Below are 19,117 nucleotides of genomic sequence, written 5' to 3' on the forward strand. Positions count from 1 at the left end.
TTGTATGTCTGAGTTACAGCAGCTTCCTTTTTCATGGCGAAACATCGAAATTTGTCAGGCCGCCATGGACACGCCCTTTAACGAAACCTCAAGATCTTCGCAATTAAACATCGCAAAGGGCTTAAGATTACACTGACCAAGTTTGGTGTTTATCTGAATAAATCTCTAGGAGGAGTTCGTTAAAGTACAACCCCTGAAAATGGCAAAAACTATGCCAATTTTGCAGAGAAAATTCTAAATAACCGACTTCCTGTTGGGATTCGGATTTCGTACCAAGAGACTTTTTTGTAGGTATTGGTGTGTTACATGTGTGTACCGATTTTTGTACATGTACGTGAAACATAGCTCGAGGCGCACTCCGTTTAAAGTGTATACGCACTCCGTTGAAAGTGTATAGGTGGCGCTATCGAGCCATTTTGCCACACTCTATGGAATATTGGCCTTCAGATCTGTTTAGGCCAGGACCCTTATCACACATGTGAAGTTTGGGCAAGAACGGACATTTTATGCCTGAGTTATAACATCTTTTATTCCCGTGGCGAGACATTGAACTTCATCACGGCGCCATGGACACGCCTTTTAACAAAAATTCAAGATCTTCACAACTAAACATCACACAGGTCTTTAGATTAGACTGACCACAAAAAAGACATTGATGTCATAACATTTCTAGGAGTAGTTTGTCGCAGTGTAAAATATTTAACTTCCTGTTGCCAATAGGTGGCGCTATGACTATAACTGAAAATGGGCATGTAGATCTGTTCAGGTCAAGAGTCTTATCCAACATTTGAAGTTTGGGGCAGATTGGACATTGTATGTCTGAGTTACAGCAACTTCCTTTTTCATGGCGAAACATCGAAATTTGTCAGGCCGCCATGGACCCGCCCTTTAACGAAACCTCAATTCCTTCGCAATTTATTATCGCAAAGGGCTTTAGATTACACTGACCAAGTTTGGTATTGATCTGAATAAATCTCTAGGAGGAGTTCGTTAAAGTACAACCCCTGAAAATGGCAAAAACAACAGCAATTTTGAAGGGAAAATTCAAAATAACCGACTTCCTGTTGGGATCCGGATTTCGTACCAAGAGACTTTTTTGTAGGTATTGGAGTGTTACATGTGTGTACCAATTTTTGTACATGTACGTGAAACATAGCTCGAGGCGCACTCCGTTGAAAGTGTATAGGTGGCGCTATAGAGCCATTCTGCCACACCCGGTGGAATATTGGCCTGAAGATCTGTTCAGGCCAGGACTCTTATCACACATGTGAAGTTTGGGGAAGATCGGACATCTTATGCCTGAGTTATAACATCTTTTATTCCCATGGCGAGACATCGAACTTCGTCGCGGCGCCATGAACACGCCTTTTAACAAAAACTCAAGATCTTCACAACTGAACATCGCACAGGCCTTTAGATTAGACTGACCACAAAAAAGACATTGATGTCATAAAATTTCTAGGAGTAGTTCGTCGCAGCGTAAAATATGTCACTTCCTGTTGCCAATAGGTGGCGCTATGACTATAACTGAATATGGGCATGTCAATCTGTTCAGGTTCGGAGTCTCATCAAACATGTGAAGTTTGGGGCAGATTGTTCATTGTATGTGTGAGTTATAGCAACTTCATTTTTCATGGCGAATCATCGAAATTCGCCAGGCCGCCACGGACACGCCCTTCAACGAAAAGTCAGGATCTTCGCAATTTAACATCGCAAAGGCCTTTAGATTAGGCATACCAAATTTGGTGTTGATTTGAAGAACTCTCTAGGAGGAGTTCGTTAAAATACAACACATGGAAATGACCAAAATTACACAAAATATGCTCATAATATTAAAAATAACCGACTTCCTGTTGGGTTTAGAATTTCGCTCCAAGAGTCTTTTTTGTAGGTATTGGTGTGTTACATATGTGTGCCAATTTTCGTGCATGTACGTGAAACATAGCTGGAAGGCTGTTGATTTTCTTGGTATAGGTGGCGCTGTCGAGCCATTTTGCCACACCCTCTTCTGAATCCTATATCAGACGAAAATTTTCACCAGGTTTGACGAGTGTGCAAAGTTTCATGACTTTTTGAGCATGTTAAAGCCCTCAAAAATGCGATTCATTCGGGAGAAGAAGAAGAAGAAGAAGAAGAAGAATAAATATAGCTGCAAGCAGCGATGGCGGGCTCAAGCCACCAATGCCATCGCCACCCCGGTTGCATCAGGTAAACTGTGCCCAGCGGGCACATGCATTCACAATATCCCTCTGGCAGTGAGGTTTTAAAGGATATGGCAGTTAAAGGGTTAATCCGAATCATCTAGACTTTAAAATCACATTCACAGAACAATAAATATATATATATAACTTTAGTAACACTTTACAATAAGATTTCATTTATAAACATTATGTTAACATGAACAATATTTATATAGCATTCATTCATGTCAGTTAATATTCCAAACTTAAACATTAAAACATTGTTTTATTGTGATTTTTTTTTCAAGCACATTTTACCAATTCCAAACCATATCAATCTTAATAACTACCATTATTTTTTATTTAATCATTTATGAGTGCTATGCAATAGTCCAGGAAAGCTGGAAGAGAAAAACTCCTTATATTCATGTGCAGAATTATTAGGCATGTTTTCTTTTACAGATGAAATGCGCTAAAAAAGAGTTTTAACTCAAACTGTTTTACTCAAAGTCGAAAATTATGAAATACCCATGAGAAATATCAAACACAAATGCAATACAGAAATGGATAAGTTAAGACTTGACCATTGTACAAAAATGCTGACTGGGTCATGAGGTCCGAAAAGAAGAAGAAGAAAAAAAAACAGGTCAAGAAGAACTGACAAAAATAATTGCAAAATAATTAGGAATTAATGTGAAGATTAATTTTTAGTCAATTCTGCAAGACAGACTTTCAGGAAAGGAGGTGGAATAAAAATGAGCTCCTAAATCTTAATCCCGGATTCTGGAAGATATATTCCTCAAACCATCGAACAAGAGGAGGTGGTTCTGGTCCTTCACAAGTCACTCTAATCTGTTCATAAAGCCTATATATAAAGTCTTAATATATAGTATTTCACAATACTTCATGGTATTCTAATTAAATAATTTTTTGGAATCTTTGATTTCTCAGAACCTGACACATTGTAATTCTGAGACTCCAGGAAAGTGTCAGTTCTGTAAAATGTTGGCGATGGAGACTAAATGCTCCCTGATAGTTTCACACCTAATTCACTTAACACACACACAAACACACACACACACACACACAGTGACAGAGGGACAGAGTGACATCAGATGTATGATAGTTTTTTAATTTTCAATCATCCATATAGTGTTGTATAGTCATGAAACTATGCATATTTCCTCAGAATGACTTGTCTTCTATGTGTACATTTTTTTGAAGTGTTTAGAAGCTACACTTAAAAAAATAAAATACATTTACTGGTTCCTTTTTTACTGTTATTTAAAAAAATCACCACGACAAAACCATTCAAGCTATACAAAATTCATCCACACCTGTTCTGTAAGATTAATTCTTTAAACAGTGGTAAAAGAGGATGTGGTGCTAAACCTTCAAGAGTCACTCAAAACATATCTGTCCGTAAAGCCTATAAAGAATTAATCTTAATATACAGTTCACAATACTTCAGCTTGTTATTCTTATTAAGTGAGGGTCATTTTATCAGTAAAATACATAAAATTCATATTATTTTTCTTTGAAAGATTTCAATAAATGATTTAAATCATACTTGTTTCTACAATCATTTTTTAAAAGTAATCCTATAGCTCCATCTGGTGGCCATTATTGGTACTAAGAATTGCAAGCTTGATTTATATGTTATGATAGTTTTAATTTTATGCTGGCTCTTGAAAATGATAAAGCTATGAAACTTACTGTACTTCCTTCAAATGATGACTTCTACGTATATAAAAAAAATATGAAGAGTTGGAATTAAAATTTTTAAAGATATAGTAAAATAACTATTGTATTTTTTTATGTTACTTTAATAAATCTCTATGGCCACACCATTTAAGGTATCCTAAACCCATTCGAAATTTAACATCTCCAGTATATGGCTTCATGTTAAAACAGTTTGGTGTGAACTACTTGTGTCTTCTTGGAGGAGAATTAATTGATTTACAGGCTGAGTTTATCATAAATCCACAATAACATTTCTGAGTTCTGTATCAATCTGTGTTGTTGTTTGTTTATTTTTATTTTTTTATTTTTCATAGGAAGATAACTGACCCTTTACTCTCCTTTTTAACAAATGTGCTTATAAACCAAGAACAAGCTATTTATAGCTGTATTTATAAACTGCTTACTACTGACTATTAATATTGGGACAAGGCTTTATGAAGAATGAACTGACTATTTACTAATGAGTGCAGTTATTATAAAGTGTTATCAATGCATTTGCTAATGTTAACAAATTAGACATTATTTTACAGTGTTATCAAATCCCTTAAATGATTTGTAAGTGTTTTGTAATGATTTTATTGACCTACAAGCATTTGTGAAAGTTCTGCTTGCATTACAGCTTAGTCTTGATCTGTGAGCTGAACAGTTTTACTGTTACGTCCATGAGATTATGTAAATTCAAATAAATATCATGTCACAGGATGTCAGAGGTCAGTATCAAATTAATTAGAAATTATTATTTGCAGCACAAATAAGGTTTTTTAGGATTTTTAAAAATCCCTAAAACTGTCAGAAAACGATAAGGCCTAAGATTTCTATGTGAGTGGCTAAATTTGTTTGTTTTTATAACTATAATGCATAAACTATGAATCTATACAAAATGTATAAAAAAGTACAAGTTGTTCTTTTCCAATGGTCTTTATTTATTTAAAAATTATTATTATTATTATTATTTTTTTTTTTTTTGGATTTACATTTTAAAAAATTAGCCTACGGCAATCATTCTAAACAGCTTGAATAAAACCTGTCAATATTTATTATAGACCACTATAACTGTGTATAATCTAACAAACAAGTTTATTATGAAAATAAAAGCGTGTACACCAGATAAATTGGACGATAAAGAAATTGCTAACAATAGTATAATAGAGCATGTTTTAGGTTTTTAGGCGTTTAGATGCAGAAATGGAAAAATAAAATGTAAAATAAAATGTAATTGATTTAATTAAATATAGATTAAGTCTTGTTAGAGCAAAATAATAAATAGATACGTACACACATTAAACAAGCAGCCAAGATGAATGAGTTTAATTTTTTATATAGATTAAAATTGAAGACAGAAGCAGCTGGTATATGCGGTCACTTAATATTAAATTCCAGTAGATCCACTTTAGATTTATTTCTCAACAGTTTATGTTCACGTGGCTGTTTTCGTTTATATTAGCCAAGCTATTATGTATTTTGAAATAATCTTGTCCTTGAAGTGTTCGTTCTTACGACGAAAGGCAGAATCCTGCAGCTCGAGAGATATGTTATTCTGCCAGTCGCGCTTTCAAATAGTCTTGCACACTTAAACGGGTCACAAAAGACCTGCATTTAGCTCGTGTTGTGTTATAATGGATGTATTGTGTGCATTTATGGCAATAATTTATTTTAAAAAGCTCTTAAACAAGAATAAATTCGTTAGTTTTGAACTTGTGACACTGTGCGCGCTGATCAGAGGCAGTGATTTCAGATATAGGCAGCCGCGAATATATCATTTTCACACAAACAGTTCAAAAACATCTTAATTTAGCTCTTGGTGTGCTCTAATTGGTGAATTGTGTGATATCGCTGCAATACTTTATTTTTAAAAGCTTTAAAACAGGAATAAATTCGTTTTTTCTGAGCTCTTTACTCCAGACGCTCGTGGTCACAGCGGTGATTCATCTCTCCTATTTCTCACGTATCTCTGGCCAGAAATAATTTATCCATGAGCCCTGAACCGGTAATAATCATATATGTTGGTTTAGCTTGTCAGTGTGAATTAAATCTAAGTATTTATTTGTATTTTAACCGATTTAAAAATGAAACTAAAAGAGAGTCTCCTCCCTTTCAGTCGAATTTCCCTTTCAGGAATTGAACCTGTAGGGGCGCATTTTCTCTCAGACAATGTAAGTCTCAGCACATAATACTCAAACAGAGGGACAGAGTGAGATGAGATGTCTGACAGTTTTTTAATTTTCTGTTATCCATACAGTGTTGTAAAGTCATGAAACTATGCATATTTACTCAGAATAACTTTTTTTCTGTATGAAAAAAGGTTTTGAAGTGTTTGGAATTTAAAAATGCAGGAAAATTAATAGTTCCATCTTTATTGTCATTTAAAAAAATCACCACGACAAAACCATCCAAGCTATCCAAAACCCATTCACAATTTAAGTTCCTCAATGTTTTTTTCAACATGTACACCAAGTTTGGTGTGTATAGTGTTACTCTCCTCTGAGCAGTATGCATTAATTCACAGCTAAATGTAAAAAACAATCCACATTCAAATCAAAATAGCCGACTTCCTGTTGGTCGTAGCTGATGACTGTGAATTAGAAAGTTGTCCGTCTTGATAAGAACAATTTTTGTACTGAGTTTGGTGTCTGTAGCTAAAACTAACCCCCTCACTTTTGACAAAAGGTGGCGCTATAGAGTGCCTCTTCCACGCCCTCTTATGAACTTTTGCCAGTGTCTAGCTGTCACTAATACTGATATGTGTTCTGAGTTTGATGAAATTCTAAGCATGTTATATGCCTCAAAATCACCTGAGAAGTATTCCAGTTTGACATGTTGCCACGGCAACAATATTTTTAGATATCAATATCCCCCCAGCAGATTTATATCGGCTGTGTTTTAACATTATTCTGATGAAGTTTGAAGCAAATCGAGTAAAAATAAGATGCTGAATTCAAAGCATTTTGAAAATGACACACTTCCTGCTGCCAGTTGGTGGCGCTATAACTTTGACTCCTAATAGTCACATATATGCGATCGACATTATACAATGAATAATCTGATGAAGTTTGATTAAAATTAGGAAATGTATGTGGATGGTGTTAGACACTTCCTGTTTCTCAATTCTCGTCATAAATTAAACGCCTCGCTACGAGCAAACCGTTCGAGATATCAAAAATCCCCTGGCAATTTTTCATCCCCAATGTCTTGAGATCATGTTGACCGAGTTTGGTGGCAATCGAGTAAAAAACCTATGACAAGTATATCAAATTCCAGAGCATGCGCTTTTTACATAACTCTAAATAGCTGACTTCCTGTTGGGCGGAGCCTATGACATGCAATACGCAAGTTGTTCGGCACGATGAGATCTATATGTGTACTGAGTTTCATATTAATACGTGTAAGTATGTGTGAGCTATACATCAATATTAATGACTGTGTTCCAGGGGGCGCCGTAGAGCCCCTGTGCCACGCCCAGGTCCCAACCTCTGCAGGCTCCTAAAGGCCACAGATCCAAAGGTGTGTGCAAATTTCCAAGAGTTTTTGAGTATGTTAAGGACTCCAAAAGCCCCCACAACTTTGACGACAAATATGAATAATAAACCCTAAATAGCCAACTTCCTGTTGGGCGGAGCCTATGATATGCAATACGAAAGTTGTTTGTATTGATGAGTTCTATATGTGTACCGAGTTTCGTGTGTCTACGTACAAGTATGTATGATATATGGCCCTCCATATTCCAGGGGGCGCTGTAGAGCCCCTGTGCCACGCCCGTGTATCAGTCTCTGCCCGGCCCTAATGGCCGCAGGTTCCAATGTGTGTGCCAATTTTCAAGACTTTTTAAGCATGTTAAGGGCCCCAAAAGCCCCCGTAACGTTAGAAAAAAATAATAATAATAATAATAATAATAAAATATAGCTGCAAGCAGCGATGGCGGGCTCAAGCCACCAATGCCATCGCCACCCCGGTGGCATCAGGTAAACTGTGCCCAGCGGGCACATGCATTCACAATATCCCTCTGGCAGTGAGGTTTTAAAGGGTATGGCGGTTAAAGGGTTAATCCGAATCATCTAGACTTTAAAATCACATTCACTGACTTCACTGACTATATATATATATATATATATATTTAGTAACACTTTACAATAAGATTTCATTTATAAACATTATGTTAACATGAACAATATTTATATAGCATTCATTCATGTCATTTAATATTCCAAACTTAAACATTAAAACATTGTTTTATTGTGATTTTTTTCCCAAGCACATTTTACCAATTCCAAGCCATATCAATCTTAATAACTACCATTATTTTTTATTTAATCATTTATGAGTGCTATACAATAGTCCAGGAAAGCTGGAAGAGAAAAACTCCTTATATTCATGTGCAGAATCATTAGGCATGTTTTCTTTTACAGATGAAATGCGCTAAAAAAGAGTTTTAACTCAAACGTTTTTAACTCAAAGTCGAAAATTATGAAATACCCATGAGAAATATCAAACACAAATGCAATACAGAAATGGATAAGTTAAGATTTGACCATTGTACAAAAATGCTGACTGGGTCATGAGGTCAGAAAAGAAGAAGAAAAAAAAAAAAACAGGTCAAGAAGAACTGACAAAAATAATTGCAAAATAATTAGGAATTAAGGTGAAGATTAATTTTTAGTAAATTCTGCAAGACAGACTTTCAGGAAAGGAGGTGGAATAAAAATGAGCTCCTAAATCTTAATCCCGGATTCTGGAAGATATATTCCTCAAACCATCGGACAAGAGGAGGTTGTGCTGGTCCTTCACGAGTCACTCTAATCTGTTCATAAAGCCTATATATAAAGTCTTAATATGTAGTATTTCACAATACTTCATGGTATTCTAATTAAATCATTTTTTGGAATCTTTGATTTCTCAGAACCTGACACATTGTAATTCTGAGACTCCAGGAAAGTGGCAGTTCTGTAAAATGTTGGCACTGGAGACTAAATGCTCCCTGATAGTTTCACAACTAATTCACTTAACACACACACACACACACACACACACACATTACCCACAGTGACAGAGGGACAGAGTGACATCAGATGTATGATAGTTTTTTAATTTTCTATCATCCATATAGTGTTGTATAGTCATGAAACTATGCATATTTCCTCAGAATGACTTGTCTTCTATGTGTAAATTTTTTTTAAGTGTTTAGAAGCTGCACTTAAAAAAAAAAAAGACATTTACTGGTTACTTTTTTACTAATATTTTAAAAAATCACCACGACAAAACCATTCAAGCCATTCAAAATTCATCCGCACCTGTACTGTAAGATACATTCTTTAAACTGGTAAAAGAGGATGTGGTGCTGATCCTTCAAGTCACTCAAAACGTATCTGTCCATAAAGCCTATAAAGAATTATTCTTAATATACAGTTCACAATACTTCAGCTTGTTATTCTAATTAAGTGAATGTCATTTTATCAGTAAAATACATAAAATTCATATTATTTTTCTTTGAAAGATTTCTATAAATGATTTAAATCATACTTGTTTCTACAATAATTATTTAAAAGTAATCCTATAGCTCCATCTGGTGGCCATTATAGGTACTAAGAATTGCAAGCTTGATTTATATGTTATGATAGTTTTAAATTTATGCTGGCTCTTGAAAATGATAAAGCTATGAAACTTACTGTGCTTCCTTCAAATGATGACTTCTACGTATATAAAAAATTATGAAGAGTTGGAATTAAAAATTTTAAAGATATAGTAAAATAACTATTGTATTTTTTTTATGTTACTTTAATAAATCGCTATGGCCACACCATTTAAGGTATCCTAAACCCATTCGCAATTTAACATCTTCAGTATATGGCTTCATGTTAAAACAGTTTGGTGTGAACTACTTGTGTCTTCTTGGAGGAGAATGAATTCATTTACAGGCTGAGTTTATCATAAATCCACAATAACATTTATGAGTTCTGTATCAATCAGTGTTGTTGTTTGTTTATTTTTTATTTATTTTTTTCATAGGAAGATAACTGACCCTTTACTCTCCTTTTTAATAAATGTGCTTATAAACCAAGAACAAGCTATTTATAGCTGTATTTATAAACTGCTTACTACTGACTATTAATATTGGGACAAGGCTTTATGAAGCATGAACTGACTATTTACTAATGAGTGCAGTTATTATAAAGTGTTATCAATGCATTTGCTAATCTTAACAAATTAGACATTATTTTACAGTGTTATCAAATCCCTTAAATGATTTGTAAGTGTTTTGTAATGATTTTATTGACCTAAAAGCATTTGTGAAAGTTCTGCTTGCATTAGAGCTTAGTCTTGATCTGTGAGCTGAACAGATTTACTGTTACATCCATGAGATTATGTAAATTCAAATAAATATCATGTCACAGGATGTCAGAGGTCAGTATCAAATTAGTTTGAAATTATTATTTGCAGCACAAATAAGGTTTTTTAGGATTTTTAAAAATCCCTAAAACTGTCAGAAAAGGATAAGGCCTAAGATTTCTATGTGAGTGGCTAAATTTGTTTGTTTTTATAACTATAATGCATAAACTATGAAACTATACAAAATGTATAAAAAAGTACAAGTTATTCTTTTCCAATGTTTTTAATTTATTTAATTTTTTTTTTTTTTTTTTTTTGGATTTACATTTTAAAAAATTAGCCTACGGCGATCATTCTAAACATCTTGAATAAAACCTGTCAATATTTATTATAGACCACTATAACTGTGTATAATCTAACAAACGAGTTTATTATGAAAATAAAAGTGTACACCAGATAACTTGGACGATAAAGAAATTGCTAACAATAGTATAATAGAGCATGTTTTAGGTTTTTAGGCGTTTAGATGCAGAAATGGACAAATCAAATGTAAAATAAAATGTAATTGATTTAATTAAATATAGATTAAGTCTTGTTAGAGCAAAATAATAAATAAATACGTACACACATTAAAAAAGCAGCCAAGATGAATGAGTTTAATTTTTTTATATAGATTAAAATTGAAGACAGAAGCAGCTGGTATATGCGGTCACTTAATATTAAAATCCAGTAGATCCACTTCAGATTTAATTCTCAACAGTTTATGTTCACGTGGCTGTTTTCGTTTATATTAGCCAAGCTATTATGTATTTTGAAATAATCTTGTCCGTGATGTGTTCGTTCTTACGACGAAAGGCAGAATCCTGCAGCTCGAGAGATATATGTTATTCTGCCAGTCGCGCTTTCAAATAGTCTTGCGCACATAAACGGGTCACAAACACCTGCATTTAGCTCGTGTTGTGTTATAATGGATGTATTGTGTGCATTTATGGCAATAATTTATTTTAAAAAGCTCTTAAACAAGAATAAATTCGTTTGTTTTCAGCTCTGAGACACTGTGCGCGCTGATCGGAGGCAGTGATTTCAGATAGGCAGCCGCAAATATTTCATTTTCACACAAACAGTTCAAAAACATCTTAATTTAGCTCTTGGTGTGCTCTAATTGGTGAATTGTGTGATATCGCTGCAATACTTTATTTTTAATAGCTATAAAACAAGAATAAACTCGTTTTTTCTGAGCTCATCATTCCACATGCTCCTGCTCAGAGCGGTGATTCATCTCTCGTGTTTCTCACGTATCACTGACCACACATCAATTATTAATGAGCCCTGACCTGATAATAATCATATATGTTGGTTTAGCTTGTCACTGTGAATTAAATCCAAGTATTTATTTGTATTTTAACCGATTTAAAATCGAAACCAAAAGACAGTCTCCTCCCTTTTTTAGTCCGGTAACTGAACCTGTAGGGGCGCTATTTCTGTCAGACAATGGAAGTCTAAGCACACACACTCAAACAGATGGACAGAGTGAGATGAGATGTCTGACAGTTTTTTAATTTTCTGTTATCCATACAGTGTTGTAAAGTCATGAAACTATGCATATTTACTCAGAATAACTTTTTTTTCTGTATGAAAAAAGGTTTTGAAGTGTTTGGAATTTAAAAATGCAGGAAAATTAATAATTCCATCTTTATTGTCATTTAAAAAAATCACCACGACAAAACCATCCAAGCTATCCAAAACCCATTCACAATTTAAGTTCCTCAATGTTTTTTCAACATGTAGACCAAGTTTGGTGTGTATAGTGTTACTCTCCTCTGAGCAGTATGCATTAATTCACAGCTAAATGTAAAAAATAATCCACATTCAAATCAAAATAGCCGACTTCCTGTTGGTCGTAGCTGATGACTGTGAATTAGAAAGTTGTCCGTCTTGATAAGAACAATTTTTGTACTGAGTTTGGTGTCTGTAGCTAAAACTAACCCCCCCACTTTTGACAAAAGGTGGCGCTATAGAGTGCCTATTCCACGCCCTCTTATGAACTTTTGCCAGTGTCTAGCTGTCACTAATACTGATATGTGTTCTGAGTTTGATGAAATTCTAAGCATGTTATATGCCTCAAAATCACCTGAGAAGTATTCCAGTTTGACATGTTGCCACGGCAACAATTTTTTAGATATCAATATCCCCCTTGCAGATTTATATCAGCTGTGTTTTAACATTATTCTGATGAAGTTTGAAGCAAATCGAGTAATAATAAGATGCTGAATTCAAATCATTTTGAAAATGACACACTTCCTTCTGCCAGTTGGTGGCGCTATAACTTTGACTCCTAATAGTCACATATATGCGATCGACATCATACAACGAATAATCTGATGAAGTTTGATTAAAATCAGGAAATGTATGTGGATGGTATTAGACACTTCCTGTTTCTAATTTCTCGCCATAATTTCAACGCCTCGCCACGAGCAAACCGTTCGAGATATCAAAAATCCCCTGGCAATTTTTCATCCCCAGTGTCTTGAGATCATGTTGACCGAGTTTGGCGGCAATCGAGAAAAAAACCTATGACAAGTATTTCAAATTCCAGAGCATGCGCTTTTTACATAACTCTAAATAGCTGACTTCCTGTTGGGTGGAGCCTATGACATGCAATACGAAAGTTGTTCGGCACGATGAGATCTATATGTGTACTGAGTTTCATATGAATATGTGCAAGTATGTGTGAGCTATACATCAACATTTCTGACTGTGTTCCAGGGGGCGCCGTAGAGCCCCTGTGCCATGCCCGGGTCCCAGCCTCTGCAGGCTCCTAAAGGCCACAGATTCCAAAGTGTGCGCAAATTTTCAAGAGTTTTTGAGTATGTTAAGGACCCCAAAAGCCCCCACAACTTTGACGAAAAATTTGAATACTAAACCCTAAATAGCCAACTTCCTGTTGGGCGGAGCCTATGATATGCAATACAAAAGTTGTTTGGATTGATGAGATTTATATGTGTACCGAGTTTCATTCGTCTACGAGCAAGAATGTATGATATATGGCCCTCCATATTCCAGGGGGCGCTGTAGAGCCCCTGTGCCACGCCCGTGTATCAGTCTCTGCCCGGCCCTAATGGCCGCAGGTTCCAATCTGTGTGCCAATTTTCAAGACTTTTTAAGCACGTTAAGGGCCCCAAAAGCCCCCGAGACGTTGGAAAAAAATAATAATAATAATAATAATAATAATAATAATAATAAAAAATAATCCTAAGGAAAACAATAGGCCTCTCGCCCTTTGGGCTTGAGCCCTAAAAATAATCCTAAGGAAAACAATAGGGCTCTCGCCCTCCAGGCTTGAGCCCTAAATATAGCTGCAAGCAGCGATGGCGGGCTCAAGCCACCAATGCCATCACCACCCCGGTGGCATCAGGTAAACTGTGCCCAGCGGGCACATGCATTCACAATATCCCTGGCAGTGAGGTTTTAAAGGATAGAGGGGAGCGTAGAGGGGAGCGTGCATTTGCAGTGGCTGGGCCACGACTCTGGAATACCCTGCCTTTAGAGATCAGACTGGCCCCTTCCTTGTCTATTTTTAAATCTTTGCTAAAAACTTTTTTATTTTCCTTAGTGTACTGACTACTGTGTTATGCTACATTTTGAAATGGGTGGTTTTAAATTTTTTGTCTGGTCTATTTTTATGTATGTGTAATATTCTTGCTCTTATGTTAAAGCACTTTGGTCAGCCAGGAGGCTGTTGTAAATGCGCTATACAAATAAATTGAACTTGAACTTGAACTTGAACTTGATATGGCAGTTAAAGGGTTAATCCGAATCATCTAGACTTTAAAATCACATTCACAGAACAATATATATATATATATATATATATATATATATATATATATATATATATATATATATATATATATATATATATATAACTTTAGTAACACTTTACAATAAGATTTCATTTATAAACATTATGTTAACATGAACAATATTTATATAGCATTCATTCATGTCAGTTAATATTCCAAACTTAAACATTAAAACATTGTTTTATTGTGATTTTTTTCCAAGCACATTTTACCAATTCCAAACCATATCAATCTTAATAACTACCATTATTTTTTATTTAATCATTTATGAGTGCTATACAATAGTCCAGGAAAGCTGGAAGAGAAAAACAGGTCAAGAAGAACTGACAAAAGAATTGCAAAAGAATTAGGAATTAATGTGAAGATTAATTTTTAGTCAATTCTGCAAGACAGACTTTCAGGAAAGGAGGTGGAATAAAAATGAGCTCCTAAATCTTAATCCCGGATTCTGGAAGATATATTCCTCAAACCATCAAACAAGAGAAGGTGGTGCTGGTCCTTCACGAGTCACTCTAATCTGTTCATAAAGCCTATATATAAAGTCTTAATATATAGTATTTCACAATACTTCATGGTATTCTAATTAAATATTTTTTTGGAATCTTAGATCTCTCAGAACCTGACACATTGTAATTCTGAGACTCCAGGAAAGTGGCAGTTCTGTAAAATGTTGGCGCTGGAGACTAAATGCTCACTGATAGTTTCACACCTAATTCACTTAAAACACACACAAACACACACACACAGTGACAGAGGGACAGAGTGACATCAGATGTATGTTTTTTAATTTTCTGTCATCCATATAATGTTGTATAGTCATGAAACTATGCATATTTCCTCAGAATGACTTGTCTTCTATGTGTACATTTTTTTGAAGTGTTTAGAAGCTGCACTTTTTTTTACTGGTTCCTTTTTTACTATTATTTCAAAAAATCACCACGACAAAACCATTCAAGCTATCCAAAATTCATTCACACCTGTTCTGTAAGATTAATTCTTTAAACAGTGGTAAAAGAGGATGTGGTGCTGAACCTTCAAGAGTCACTTAAAACGTATCTGTCCATAAAGCCTATTAAGAATTATTCTTAATATACAGTTCACAATACTTCAGCTTGTTATTCTAATTAAGTGAGGGTCATTTTATCAGTAAAATTCCTAAAATACATATTATTTTATTTGAAAGATTTCTATAAATGATTTAAATCATACTCGTTTCTACAATAATTATTTAAAAGTAATCCTATAGCTCCCTCTGGTGGCCATTATAGGTACTAAGAATTGCAAGCTTGATTTATAAGTTATGATAGTTTTAATTTTATGCTGGCTCTTGAAAATGATAAAGCTATGAAACTTACTGTGCTTCCTTCAAATGAGGACTTCTACTTATATAAAAAATTATGAAGAGTTAGCATGAAAAATTTTAAAGATATAGTAAAATAACTATTGTATTTTTTATGTTACTTTAATAAATCTCTATGGCAACACCATTTAAGCTATCCTAAACCCATTCACAATTTAACATCTCAGTATATTGGCATAATGTTGAAAAAGGAGTATGGAGTAGTATGAGTAGGAGTATGAATTCATTTGCAGGCTTTATCATAAATCCACAATAAAATTTCTGAGTTCTGTATCAATCTGTGTTGTTGTTTGTTTATTTTTATCTTTTATTTTTCATAGGAAGATAACTTACTCTCATTTTTAATAAATGTGTTTATAAACCAAGGACAAGCTATTTATAGCTGTATTTATAAACTGCTTACTACTGACTATTAATATTGGGACAAGGCTTTATAAAGCATGAACTGACTATTTAATAATGAGTGCAGTTATTATAAAGTGTTATCAATGAATTTGCTAATGTTAACACATTAGACATTATTTTACAGTGTTATCAAATCCTTAAATGACTCATAAGCATTTGTGAAAGTTCTGCTTGCATTACAGCTTAGTATTGATCTGTGAGCTGAACAGATTTACTGTTACATCCATGAGATTATGTAAATTAAAATAAATATAATGTCACAGGATGTCATAGGTCAGTATCAAATGAGTTTGAAATTATTATTTGCAGCACAAATAAGGTTTTTTTAGGATTTTTAAAAATCCCTAAAACTGTCAGAAAAAGGTTAAGGCCTAAGCTATTTCTATGTGAGTGGCTAAATTTATTTTTGTTTTTATAATTGTAATACACAAACTATGAAATTATACAAAATGTATAAAAAGATAAATAAATAAATACGCACACATTAAAAAAGCAGCCAAGTCGAATGAGTTTCCTTTTTTATATAGATTAAAATTGAAGACAGAAGCAAGTGGTAAATGTGGTCACTTTAATATTCAAATCCAGTAGATCCAGTTTATGTTCACGTGGCTGTTTTCGTTTATAGTCGCCAAGCTATTATGTGTTTTGAAATAATCTTGTCCGTTATGTGTTCGTTCGTACGACGAAAGACAGAATCCTGCAGCTCCAGAGATATATGTTATTCTGCCAGTCGCGCTTTCAAATAGTCTTGCACACTTAAACAGGTCACAAACACCTGCATTTAGCTCTTGTTGTGTTACAATGGGTTTATTGTGTGCATTTGTGGTAATATTTTATTTAAAAAAGCTCTTAAACAAGAATAAATTCGTTTGTTTTGAGCTGGACACTGTACGCGCTGATCGGAGGCGTGATTGCAGATAGGCAGCCACAAATATTTCATTTTCACACAAACAGTTCAAAAACATCTTAATTTAGCTCTTGGTGTGTTCTAATTGGTTGATTGTGTGAAATCGCTGTAATAATTTATTTTTAAAAGCTTTAAAACAGGAATAAATTCGTTTTCTCTGAGCTCTTTACTCCAGACGCTCGTGATCACAGCGGTGATTCATCTCTCCTATTTCTCACGTATCTCTGGCCAGAAATAATTTATCCATGAGCCCTGAACCGGTAATAATCAGATATGTTGGTTTAGCTTGTCAGTGTGAATTAAATCTAAGTATTTGTTTGTATTTTTAACCGATTTAAAAGTGAAAGTAAAAGTTCGGGAATTGAACCTGTAGGGGCGCTATTTCTCTCAGACAATGGAAGTCTGAAGCACATATACTCAAACAGAGGGACAGAGTGAGATGAGATGTCTGACAGTTTTTTAATTTTCTGTTATCCATACAGTGTTGTAAAGTCGTGAAACTATGCATATTTCCTCCGAATGACTTTTTCATCTGTATGAAAAAATTCTTTGACGTGTTTGGAAGCTGCAATTTAAAAATACAATAATGATTCCCTTTGTAAGGTCATTTAAAAAAATCACCACGGCAAAACCATTCAAGCTATCCAAAATCCATTCACAATTTAAGTTCCTATCAGAAATACTGATGTGTGTTCAGAGTTTTGTGAAATTCTAAGTATGTTATTTGCCTCAAAATCACCTGAGAAGTATTCCAGTTTGACATGTTGCCACGCCAACAATTTTTTAGATATCAATATCCCCCTTGCAGATTTATATCGGCTGTGTTTTAACATTATTCTGATGAAGTTTGAAGCAAATTGAGTAATAATAAGATGCTGAATTCAAATCATTTAGAAAATGACACACTTCCTTCTGCCAGTTGGTGGCGCTATAACTTTGACTCCTAATAGTCACATATATGCGATCGACATCATACAACGAATAATCTGATGAAGTTTGATTAAAATCAGGAAATGTATGTGGACGATATTAGACACTTCCTGTTTCTCATTTCTCGCCATAATTTCAACGCCTCGCCACGAGCAAACCGTTTGAGATATCAAAAATCCCCTGGCAATTTTTCATCACCAGTGTCTTGAGATCATGTTGACCGAGTTTGGCGGCAATCGAGAAAAAAACCTATGACAAGTATTTCAAATTCCAGAGCATGCGCTTTTTACATAACTCTAAATAGCTGACTTCCTGTTGGGTGGAGCCTATGACATGCAATACGCAAGTTTTTCGGCACGATGAGATCTATATGTGTACTGAGTTTCTTATGAATATGTGCAAGTATGTGTGAGCTATACATCAACATTTCTGACTGTGTTCCAGGGGGCGCCGTAGAGCCCCTGTGCCACGCCCGGGTCCCAGCCTCTGCAGGCTCCTAAAGGCCACAGATTCCAAAGTGTGCGCAAATTTTCAAGAGTTTTTGAGTATGTTAAGGACCCCAAAAGCACCCACAACTTTGATGAAAAATTTGAATACTAAACCCTAAATAGCCAACTTCCTGTTGGGCGGAGCCTATGATATGCAATACAAAAGTTGTTTGGATTGATGAGATTTATATGTGTACCGAGTTTCATACGTCTACGAGCAAGAGTGTATGATATATGGCCCTCCATATTCCAGGGGGCGCTGTAGAGCCCCTGTGCCACGCCCGTGTATCAGTCTCTGCCCGGCCCTAATGGCCGCAGGTTCCAATCTGTGTGCCAATTTTCAAGACTTTTTAAGCACGTTAAGGGCCCCAAAAGCCCCCGAGACGTTGGAAAAAAAAAAAAATAATAATAATAATAATAAAAAATAATCCTAAGGAAAACAATAGGGCTCTCGCCCTCCAGGCTTGAGCCCTAAATATAGCTGCAAGCAGCGATGGCGGGCTCAAGCCGTCAGTGCAACACCACCCCGGTGGCATCGGGAAAACTGTGCCCAGCGGGCATAAGCATTTACAGTAACCCTCTGGCAATCAAATTTTAAGGGATATGGCAGTTAAAGGGTTAATCCAACCCGTCTAGACTTTGAAATCACATACACAGAACAATATATATATATAACTTTAGTAACACTTTATTTTAATATATATGAAAAATGTATAAGTTGTGCATTGTAGCTGACACCTAAATGAACACATTACAATTGGTTTATGACTGCAAGTCTTTTTCCTCAAATGCTATTGAGCTTCAAATTTGCTTTTGAGCCCATGTGAAAAAGTAGCATAATGTACATATGACTTACAGTTTGTTTTAATAAATATCAAACATTTAATTTAATGGTGCATTATAGCTGTCACCTAGATGAA

General features: G+C 34.8%; 1 long non-coding RNA gene across 1 annotated transcript; it reads right to left on the reverse strand.

Annotated features, from left to right (window-relative positions):
• Nucleotides 1-8,132: 8,132 nt before the first annotated feature.
• LOC127986866 (uncharacterized) lies at nucleotides 8,133-18,588 on the reverse strand. Its single transcript, XR_008160987.1, has 2 exons — nucleotides 17,959-18,588; nucleotides 8,133-12,815 (listed from the first exon to the last, which is right to left on the reverse strand). It is a non-coding gene; the product is annotated as an uncharacterized LOC127986866 (long non-coding RNA).
• Between the last annotated feature and the right edge of the window lie 529 nt (nucleotides 18,589-19,117).

Source organism: Carassius gibelio, chromosome B22 (genome assembly GCF_023724105.1).
Source record: "Carassius gibelio isolate Cgi1373 ecotype wild population from Czech Republic chromosome B22, carGib1.2-hapl.c, whole genome shotgun sequence".
Classification (NCBI taxonomy): Eukaryota; Metazoa; Chordata; class Actinopteri; order Cypriniformes; family Cyprinidae; genus Carassius; species Carassius gibelio.